General features: G+C 37.3%; 1 non-coding gene across 1 annotated transcript; it reads left to right on the top strand.

Moving 5' to 3' along the window:
- The first annotated feature begins 1,505 nt into the window (after positions 1-1,505).
- On the top strand, positions 1,506-1,613 carry LOC112725189 (small nucleolar RNA R71). The gene has a single exon (XR_003164313.1). It is a non-coding gene; the product is annotated as a small nucleolar RNA R71 (small nucleolar RNA).
- Positions 1,614-7,392: the final 5,779 nt, after the last annotated feature.

The raw sequence follows: 7,392 nt of genomic DNA, 5'->3' as shown, positions 1-7,392 counted from the left end.
TGATTTCTACGTTTAATCTTGTTGATTGTTTGATTGTATGTTGATCATTGTTAGTGGGTATTTGTAGAATTCAATTTAATTACTATTTTGAACATGTCTTTTGTTAGTGCTTACCAAGTGTTTGATGAATTGTTTACTTTGATTATGGAGTAGTTCTTTTCACTCTTGGCCTAGGTCAAGTAAATTGGGTAAACTTGAGTCATTGGGTCTAATGGATTTGATGATTTGGGAGCCCTAGGTGGTCAATTTGATACTCATTGACGCCAACCCACTACTAATCTAATTAGTAGGTAGGTTGGGACTTATGGGTTGATGTGGCCAAGGCCATTTGACGTACTTCAAGTCTAGGAGTAGATATCACGTACTTAAGATTTGGGAGTAGACTTAATGAGCTTGGTTCCTCATAATTGTCAAGATGGAGTGTTGGACAAGGACTGTGACCCCAATTCCCATGTCTAGCCAAGAGTTGTTTTTATCATTCATAATTGAAAACCGATTTCCAATTTCAAGTGTCTTAGTCATAGTTATTCGCTTAGCTTAAGGGAAAATTAAGTAGAATATCGCTTGCTCATTGAAATTGCTTAGTTTTTGCTTACGTAGTTGAATTCGTTTATTGCAATTTAAGATTACCTGCTTGTTGAGTTTTCCATTTGTTTTCATGCTCATAACTCTCAACCCCGGATTTCTAACCAATGTCAAAGCACATGTTTGCCCATTTTTCGTGAGACGACCCGAGGTTTGAATACTTCGGTTATTTCTATTAGGGTTGAACCTGTGACAACCAAATCCCTCTTCTAAATTTGACCCCCGAGGATTGTTATTGGTAGGCTATACTCACGACGAGGTGATATTAAAGAGAAAAATCTTACCAATATAACATCCCTTGGTTGTGCACTGTCATGGCCTTAGATAGATCAGAGACTAAGTTTGCTAGATTAGAAGTATTTTGTTCAGAGTTCTCTGTCTGTTGCTGAGTGGATGATCGAAAAGGCTTGCTATTGCTAAACCTGTTTCTTCCACCATTATTAAAAGCCTTGTTGATGCTTTTATTGATCCTTCCATGAGAGATTTGGGTGATTTCTCCATGATGGATTATAGGTGTTTCCATATGGTTCACCCATGTAATTCACCTCTGCTATTGCAGGGTTTTAAGGATCATAAGCTTCTTCTTCAGAAGATGCCTCTTGAGTACTGTTGGATGCAGCTTGCATTCCATTCAGACTCTGAGAAATCATATTGACTTGCTGAGTCAATATTTTGTTCTGAGCCAATATGGCATTCAGTGTATCAATTTCAAGAACTCCCTTCTTCTGAGGCGTCCCATTACTCACAGGATTCCTCTCAGAAGTGTACATGAACTGGTTATTAGCAACCATGTCAATGAGTTCTTGAGCTTCTGCAGGCATTTTCTTTAGGTGAATGGATCCACCTACAGAAGTATCCAATGACATCTTAGCTAATTCAGACAGACCATCATAGAATATATCCAAGATGGTCCATTCTGAAAGCATGTCAGAAGGACACTTTTTGGTCAGTTGCTTGTATCTCTCCCACGCTTCATAGAGGGATTCACCTTCTTCTTGTCTGAAGGTTTGAACATTCACTCTAAGCTTACTCAACTTTTGAGGAGGAAAGAACTTGGCTAAGAAAGCCTTGACCAGCTTATCCCAAGAGTTCAGGCTATCTTTGGGTTGAGAGTCTAACCACACTCTAGCTCTGTCTCTTATAGCAAAAGGGAAAAGCATGAGCCTGTAAACTTCAGGATCTACTCCATTAGTCCTAACAGTATCACAGATCTGCAAGAATTCAATTAAGAACTGAAAAGGATCTTCAGATGGAAGTCCATGAAACTTGCAGTTTTGTTGCATCAGAGAAACTAATTGAGGTTTCAGCTCAAAATTGTTTGCTCCAATGGTAGGGATGGAGATGCTTCTTCCATGTAAATTGGAATTAGGTGCAATAAAGTCACCAAACATCCTCCTTGCATTATTATTATTTTCGGCTACCATCTCCTCTTCCTGTTCGAAAATTTCTGTAAGGTTATCTCTGGATTGTTGTATTTTAGCTTCTCTTAGTTTCCTCTTTAGAGTCCTTTCAGGTTCAGGGTCTGCTTCAACAAGAATGTTCTTGTCCTTGCTCTTGCTCATATGAAAAAGGGGGAACAGAAAAATAATAATAATAGGGATCCTTTTTACCCAGGTATAGAGGTTCCCCTGTGTGAGTAGAAGAAGAAAAGAATGTAATGTAAAGAAAGGAAGAAGAGAAAATTCGAACATAGATGGAATAGGGGGTTCGAATTTGGCTGAGATGAAGTGTTAGTAGATGAATAAATAAATAGAAGGAGATGAGAGAGAAGGAGGATTTTCGAAAATAAAATTTTGAAAAGGAGTTAGCGATTTTCGAAAATTAGGAATAAAATCAAATTAAAATTAAAAATTGAAACAATTAGTTAATTAAAAAGAATTTTTGAAAAAGAGGGAAGAGATTTTCGAAAATTAGAGAGAGAGAGTTAGTTAGGTAGTTTTGAAAAAGATAAGAAACAAACAAAAAGTCAATTAGTTAGTTGAAACAAATTTTGAAAATCAATTTTGAAAAGATAAGAAGATAAGAAGTTAGAAAAGATATTTGAAAATCAAATTTTTGAAAAAGATAAGATTTTTTTTTTAAAATATGATTGAAATTAGTTTTGAAAAAGATTTGATTTTTAAAATCACAATTAATGACTTGATTCACAAGAAATCACAAGATATGATTCTAGAACTTAAAGTTTGAATCTTTCTTAACAAACAAGTAACAAACTTGAAATTTTTGAATCAAAACATTAATTGTTGATGATATTTTCGAAAATATGATATAAAATTAAGAAAAAGATTTTGAAAATATTTTTGAAATTTTCGAAAATAAATAAGAAAAATGAAAAAGATTTAATTTTTAAAAAGGATTTTGAAAAAGATAAGATTTTTTAAATTGAAAATTTGATTTGACTCATAAGAAACAATTGAATTTTAAAAATTTTTTAAAATGTCAATCCAAATTTTCGAATTTTATGAGAGAAAAAAGGAAAGATATTTTTTGATTTTTGAATTTTTAATGATGAAAGAGAAAAACATGAAAAAGACTCAATGCATGAAAATTTTGGATCAAAACAATGAATGCATGCAAGAATGCTATGAATGTCAAGATGAACACCAAGAACACTTTGAAGATCATGATGAACATCAAGAACATATTTTTGAAAATTTTTCAATGCAAAGAAAACATACAAGACACCAAACTTAGAAGTCCTTCATGTTCAGACACTATGAATGCAAAAATGCACATGAAAAACAAGAAAAGACATAAAACAAGAAAATATGAAGATCAAACAAGAAGACTGGCCAAGAACAACTTGAAGATCATGAAGAACACTATGAATGCATGAATTTTCGAAAAATGCAAAGAATTTTTAGAAAAAATGCAATTGACACCAAACTTGAAATTGACTCAAGACTCAAACAAGAAACACAAAATATTTTTTATTTTTATGATTTTATGATTTTTTTTTGTATTTTCGAAATTATTTGAAAAATAAAAATAAGGATTTCAAAATTCTTAATATGAATTCCAGGAATCTTTCATTGTTAGCCTAAAGCTCCAATCCAAGGGTTAGACATGGCTTAATAGCCAGCCAAGCTTCAGCAGTACAAGCAATTCCCTAACATGTGGAGGCCTCAGTCAAAAAGAATTTAGACATGTCTCTACAGCCAGCCAGGCTTTAACATGCTTCATGAAACTCTATAATTCATTCTTAAAAATTATGAAGAAAAATATATTTTTGAAAAGATTTAAAATTTTTTTTCGAAAATAAAGGAAAAATTTTTTAAAAGATTTTTGAAAACTTTTTGAAAACAAAATAAGAAGAAAATTACCTAATCTGAGCAACACGATAAACCGTCAGTTGTCCAAACTCGAACAATCCCCGGCAACGGCGCTAAAAACTTGGTATGCGAAATTGTTACTCAGATTTGCAAAATTATTTGTTCGTTCTCTCCCTTGCAATGGCGCCAACAAACTGGTGCACAATACCATGGTCCAAACATAATTCACAACTTCGCACAACTAACCAGTAAGTGCACTGGGTCGTCCAAGTAATAAAACCTTACGTGAGCAAGGGTCGATCCCATGGAGATTGTTGGTATGAAGCAAGCTATGGACATCTTGTAGATCTCAGTCAGGCGGATATCAAATAGTTATGGAGTTTTCGAATATTAATAATAAATAAATATAAAGTATAGATAGAAATACTTATTTAAATCATTGGTGAGAATTTCAGATAAGCGTATAGAGATGCTTTTCGTCCCTCTGAACTTCTGCTTTCCTGCTGTCTTCATCCAATCAGTCTTACCCCTTTCCATGGCAAGCTTTATGTAAGGGCATCACCGTTGTCAATGGCTACATCTCATCCTTTCTGTGAAAATGGTCCGATGCGCTGTCACTGCATGGCTAATCATCTGGAGGCATCACCGTTGTCAATGGCTACATCCCATCCTCTCTGTGAAAATGGTCCGATGCGCTATCACTGCATGGCTAATCATCTGGAGGTTCTTGATCATACTGGAATAGGATTTACTATCCTTTTGCATCTGTCACAACGCCCAGCACTCGCGAGTTTGAAGTTCGTCACAGTTATTCAATCCCTGAATCCTACTCGGAATACCATAGACAAGGTTTAGACTTTCCGGATTCTCATGAATGCCGCCATCAATCTAGCTTATACCACGAAGATTCTGATTAAGAGATCCAAGAGATATTCATTCAATCTAAGGTGGAACGGAAGTGGTTGTCAGGCACGCATTCGTGGGGGAATGATGATGATTGTCACATTCATCACATTCATATTGAAGTACGAATAAATATCTTAGAAGCGGAATAGGTTGAATTGAATAGAAAAACAGTAGTACTTTGCATTAATTCGTGAAGAACAGCAGAGCTCCACACCTTAATCTATGGAGTGTAGAAACTCTACCGTTGGGAATACATAAGTGAAAGGTTCAGGCATGGCCGAGAGGCCAGCCCCCAACGTGATCAATATGATCTAAAGATGAACTAAAAATCATAAGATGATCCGAAGATGTAAATACAATAGTAAAAAGTCCTATTTATACTAAATTAGCTACTAAGGTTTATAGAAGTAAGTAATTGATGCAGAAATCTACTTCTGGGGCCCACTTGGTGTGTGCTTGGGCTGAGCTTGAAGTTTACACGTGTAGAGGCTTCTTCTGGAGTTGAACGCCAAGTTGTAACGTGTTTTTGGCGTTCAACTCTGGTTCGTGACGTGTTTCTCGCATTTAACTCTAGACTGCAGCATAGAACTGGTGTTCAACGCCCTTTTGTGTCATCTAAACTCGACCAAAGTATAAACTATTATATATTGCTGGAAAGCCCTGGATGTCTACTTTCCAACGCAATTGGAAGCGTACCATTTTGAGTTCTGTAGCTCCAGAAAATCCACTGAGTGCAGGGAGGTCAGAATCTAATAGCATCAGCAGTCCTTCTTCAACCTCTGAATCTGATTTTTGCTCAAGTCCCTCAATTTCAGCCAGAAAATACCTGAAATCACAGAAAAACACACAAACTCATAGTAAAGTCCAGAAATGTGAATTTATCATAAAAACTAATGAAAACATTCCTAAAAGTAACTAGATTCTACTAAAAACATACTAAAAATAATACCAAAAAGCGTATAAATTATCCGCTCATCAATTACTGAAGAAGCATGGGATAATTCATAAAGTTGCAACAGCCTACCATCCTCAGACTAATGGGCAAGCCGAGGTGTCAAACAGAGAGATAAAGCGTATATTGCAGAAGATAGTCAAACCTCATAGGAGAGACTAGAGCACCAGGCTACAAGATGCACTTTCGGCATACAGAACCGCATACAAGACACCCATTGGGATGAGTCCTTTCCGCTTAGTTTATGGAAAAGCCTGCCATCTCCCAGTTGAAGTAGAGCACAAAGCCGTTTGGGCAGTAAAGTAATGCAATATGGGATTTAAAACAGCCGGAGCTGAGAAGAAGTTGCAACTGCAAGAATTAGAAAGCCTTCGCCTGGAAGCTTATGAGAACTCAAGGCTGTACAAGGAGAAGATGAAGGCTGTACATGATAAGCACATCAAGAGGAGAGAGTTCCAACCTGGGGACTTAGTCCTCCTTTATAAATTTCGACTGAGGCTCATGCGTGGCAAGTTGAGATCAAGATGGGAAGGCCCATATAGAGTAGAGAAGGCCGAGCCGTATGGAGTTTTTCACCTAAGTCATCCTTCAAGCTCTGAACTCATCAAAGTTAATGGACATTGTTTAAAGCTGTACCATGGTGAGAAGTTGAAGAAAAATAAGGAGCTCGAGATCTTCCTCTTAGAAGATCCATACATAGCCGAAGACTGAGCTAATGGAGCGTCCAACTTACGGACGTTAAAGCAAAGTGCTAGGTGGGAGACAACCCACCATGGTATGATCGTTCTTTTCTTTATTCGTAGTTTTCTTTTTCCATAACTCTGCATTTGCATATTTTTATTTTTAATTAAAAATAAAAAAATTTCACGCGACGCGACCGTATCAATGACGCTTCCGCATCGCAGGTGGCTCAGAAAGAATAAGAAAGCAAACAGAAAGTCACACGAGAGCGTTGCTGGAGGCGTGCCTTCGGCACACCCCACGCGACCGCATCACCCACGTGACCGTGTGACCTGAAAATCGACGTGGAAAGGGTGCATAGCCGAAAGTTATGCTGGAGTGGTGCTGGACTAGCGCTAGACGCACAGCCCTTACCACGCGAATGCGTGCCCCACGCGTCCGCATCATATCCCAATATTGGCCACTCACGCGATCGCATGACCCACGCGATCACGTCACCCATATTTTGGCAAAATAAGATTTCGAACAGAGACTTGTGCGAGCGCGAGGCTGCCCTCGCGCTAGTAGCATAAAACGTGTCACGCGACCGCATGACCGACGCGACCGCGTGACCGACGCGACTGCGTCAATTTGAATAAGCGCAATTCGCGCGAATGCGTCACCTACGCGTCCGCGTTGCTTACGCCGCACAGCTTACCCTGATTTGCCAAATATCTTATCTTTCTTCTCCCCAAATCCTATTTTCTCTTTTCCCTCCTTATTTCTTCCTTCTTCCTTCTTCCTTCTTTCTCACCTTCTTCTCCCTGTCTCTCATCCCCATTATCAAGGTTTTTCTTTTCTTCTTCCTTCCTTACTTTTCCATTATCTTTCTTATTTTTATGTTTTCTGCTTTTCTTTTCTTTTTACTTTCATTATCCATATTTTCTTTTTCTTTCTTTTTTTCTTTTACATGATGTTCGAAATTTAATTGAGTCATTATTTCTCATTATATGCTTG

The sequence above is a fragment of the Arachis hypogaea genome, chromosome 11 (genome assembly GCF_003086295.3).
Source record: "Arachis hypogaea cultivar Tifrunner chromosome 11, arahy.Tifrunner.gnm2.J5K5, whole genome shotgun sequence".
Lineage (NCBI taxonomy): Eukaryota > Viridiplantae > Streptophyta > Magnoliopsida > Fabales > Fabaceae > Arachis > Arachis hypogaea.
The sequence above is the reverse complement of the archived record's forward strand: the minus strand, read 5'-3'. Positions and strand labels throughout refer to the sequence as shown.